The sequence below is a fragment of the Phoca vitulina genome, unplaced genomic scaffold, assembly GCF_004348235.1.
Source record: "Phoca vitulina isolate PV1807 unplaced genomic scaffold, GSC_HSeal_1.0 scaffold12, whole genome shotgun sequence".
NCBI classification, from domain to species: domain Eukaryota; kingdom Metazoa; phylum Chordata; class Mammalia; order Carnivora; family Phocidae; genus Phoca; species Phoca vitulina.
Genome location: NW_022589715.1, coordinates 46,429,557 through 46,433,497, shown reverse-complemented (window position 1 = coordinate 46,433,497; position 3,941 = coordinate 46,429,557). Strand labels below are relative to the sequence as shown.

The 3,941-nt window shown below is 38.4% G+C and overlaps 1 pseudogene; it reads right to left on the bottom strand.

The window, feature by feature from the left end:
• Positions 1–1,387: 1,387 nt before the first annotated feature.
• LOC116636468 lies at positions 1,388–2,255 on the bottom strand (annotated as a pseudogene).
• Between the last annotated feature and the right edge of the window lie 1,686 nt (positions 2,256–3,941).

Here is a 3,941-nt window from a genome sequence, read left to right as displayed (position 1 = left end):
CCCCATATTGGGCTCCCTGCTCAGCGGGAAGCCTGCTTCTCCCTCTCCCACTCCCCCTGCTTGTGTTCCTCCTCTCTCTCTCTCCATCAAACAAATAAGTAAAATCTTAAAAAAAAAAAAACAAAACTGAACATTTTAAAGAGATCATCTTGTCCAAGCACTGCCTCCACTGAGATGGAGAACAAGACAAGGATGGTCACTGTCACCACTTCTATCAACATTGTACTGGAAGTCCTACCCATTTCAATAAAGGAAAAAAAAAAAACAATGTAAGAGCTAAGATTGAAAAAAAGACAAAACTTAAATTTGTACTAATAACATCATAATGTTTTATTGTCAAATTATTATCATAATTATGTGGATCATGATCCAAGGGTCTACTAATATTATTAGACTAGTAAGAGAGTTTTGCAAGATGGCTGGGTATAAAACTAACATACCTAAAATGAGTTTTTTTCAATATATGGACAATAAGCAAGAGAAAATGAAATTTTAAAAAGTGATCATTTACATTCACAACAAAAATGAGATATTTATGAATGAGTCTAACAAAATGTTACTTTTTTTTTTAGAAAATGATGAATTAAGCAGAAATTTTATTTCCAAACTCATCAAAGATTATTACAAACACAAATAAAGTATCCTTTTAAAAGTGTCCCAAATTAAATCAAAGGCACATCATCAAAGTAAAATACTTGTGACATTAAGAATTCATTTAGGTTGTAGTATTTTCCATTATTTTGTTTTTAATCATTTGCAGTGTTCTGAAGACCAAATTTAAACATCTTTTTTAAAGACATGAAATAATGTAGTTTGTTTTTTGTTTTTTTAAGTACAACCACATCTATAAAGTAGAGGAACTTAAGACAAAAACCAAATCATCTTCATACACAGGATGGGGCAATCTAATACACAACACAACAGGAATCTTTCCAAACAAGTTTGCTAAGAAACAGCTCCCATGCTTAGTGTTACAAATAAAACAATCTTCTCATTTAGAAAAATCAGAACATCATTTGATTAATAAAGCCTATTCTTCCCCCAATTTTATACTTGCTTGTTTTCATTTAGAAACTGTTAAATTCACAAGAAAAGAACAAGTTTTGTTATGGGATAAAAATCTTAGGAACAACAAATTAATGAAATACTCAATTTTTTAAAATAAAGATTTATTTATTTATTTGAGAGAGAGAGAGCACAAGTGGGGGTAGGAGCAGAGGGAGAGGGATAAGCAGACTCCCTGCTGAGCAGAGAGCCTGACTTAGAACCGGATCCCAGGACAATGAGATCATGACCTGAGCCAAAATCAAGTCAGACACTTAACGGACTGCACCACCCAGGTGCCCTGAAATACTCAAGTTTTTAACAAACAAAAATGTTTCTCTTCCCAAAATGCAAGTGTCCAGTTAATAAAACAGACATAATATTCCAAGTCTAGAAACACTAGTAATTTGCTTATGAAAGAGGTGTATGTATTTGGTGGCAACATTTTTGTTGGTCTTAAATATAAAAGCACTTTACCAAAAGAATCGGGCCATTATTATTTAAAGTCTCCTCCTTCACCCAGTTTCCTTATCTGAATAGGAAACTCATCAATTTCTGTAGAATTTTGGCTATAGGACCAGGCCACAGGGAAGGTCTGAAATATCTAAGTCATTTGGCTGGAGAAGTGTTTTCATGAGACTTGGAGGCAGTCATTCATCACTTTAAGCTTAAAAGCATTCCTCAGCAAACTTCTTCCCAGCCTTTAGGATAAAGCACAGGATCTGGGCCCCTGGAAGGTGTTGCTTCCAGCCAGAACACCTACCGGCAGGCATTCTGCATACAGTACTGTTGAAGCTCTGCAGCTTCCTGCAAGACCTTGAATCTCTCCATTCCGGCCTCCAGTTGGAGCAGCTCCATCAGGCGCTGCAGGGCATTCACGTTGGCCCCAGAAGACTTGGCTGCAGCATGGGGCTCCAAGGGCCTGTTTGCTAGACTTCTATAAAAAATTATTAAACTTTATTGAGAGACATTAAAGGATGCTCTAAGAAACGCAGAGGTATACTATATTCATGAAGGGATGAGTCACATTGTAAAGATGTCCTTTTCCACAAATTTATATGTGGATTCAGTGCATTCCAATCAAAATCCCAACACATTATTGCATGTAGGATTTGTTAAGCTTATTGTAAAATTCATATGAGAGTGCAATAAGAAGAAAAACAAAGTGACAGAACTGTCCTACCAGGGATTATGACTTACCGTAAAGTCATAGTAATTCAGACAACGTGTCATGATCACAGGCATAGAGAAATAGATCAGTGAAACAGAATAGAGAGCCCATGAACAGATCCACGTGTACAGGGATACTTGATATATAATAGAAGTTGGATTACAGAGCAGTGGGGAAAAAGAAACAGACTTTAAAAAAATGATGCTGGAAAAAAAAAGTGGTGGGGGGCGCCTGGGTGGCTCAGTTGGTTAAGCGTCGGCCTCCAGCTCAGGTCATGATCCCAGGGTCCTGGGATCGAGCCCTGCATTGGGCTCCTTGCTCAGCAGGGAGCCTGCTTCTCCCTCTCCCTCTGCCTGCTGCTCCCCCTGCTTGTGCTCTCTCTTTGTCAAATAAATAAATAAAATCTTAGAAAATAAATAAAATAAAATGAAAAGTTTAAGAATGAGTCATTAAAAAAAAAACCAATGAATTTTAAAAAAAAGAGTGGTGGGGAAATGTGTTAAAAGGAGGAGTAAGACCCTTGTGGGGTCTTTACTGATCACTCCAACATGCACGGACATTGCACTTGGAGAGGCAAATGAAATGAAAGGATTTATTATGATTGCATCCTAGAAGAGGGCAGCACGGCGGGCTACACAAAGTCAATTATATCTCAATTAAAAAAAAAAGAATGCATACAGTAAGTACTTACTTCCCAAGCCTAAAGATCAACTATACAACTAGCTTAAACTGTATGAAATTGCTATCACCCAACCACTTTGTCTCCTACATTTAACCCTAATATTTTCAGGGTGCGTACACAGAGGGTAAAACCATAAAGGAAAGAAGGTAATGATGACCAGAAAAGTCAGGATCATGTCACCTCTGTGGAAAAGGGAGGGAGATTTGATCGGGAGAGGTGTGGAGTGGGGGAGCACTTCACAGGTACTGGAGATGTTCTAGTCTATTTCTTGATCTCATGGGTGGTTACGTAGATATTTGCTTTACAGGTACTCTTTAAACTCTTAATAAGTTTTATGCATTTAAAAAAGAATATTTTCTTTTGAAAAGTAGAGGCCAGTTCTGAATCAGTGCGCTCTAGCCAAACAAGTCATCTATCTCCGGGTGGGGGCCAGAGAGCAGGACACCTCCTGCCGGAAGCCAGGGGCCCACATTACAGATGACCTGTAACAGTCGCCTGGCACAGCTGATTTGTCTTGTTTTGTTTTTCCTAGCTAACAATTGCCAACATTCTTATTATTCCATTAATAATGATATATTCTAATAAATTATTTATGTGTGTTTACCCAACAGGAAGTGTGCCCTTTGAGGGCAAGGCCTGAGTTTTTATGGTTGACCCCATAAGAGCAGAGTGCCCAGCACACTGTAGATACCCAGTTAAAAGTCCTTGAAAGGGCAGACTCTAGATGAATGGACGGATGGATAGGTAGATGGACAGATAGAGCTCTTAATACTTGCAGGTCTTTGAGGGGATTTTATTTTCAGAACGAGTGGAGAGATTTTTAAAGCCAAACATGGGGAATAGAGTGGGTTTATACGTGTAAATGTGCTAGTATGGTAAAAACAGACGGAAGTGTATTTAGTGATTTAGTGAGTGGGACAGTGCGTGCTGTATTTTGAATCCTCATTTATGTGCCCATCTAATTATGCTGCTAGGACTTGCCAGCCACACAGGGCCTTCTACTTCCTTGCAGGGCTCGGGGGCAATTACTCACTTTGTGTTTGG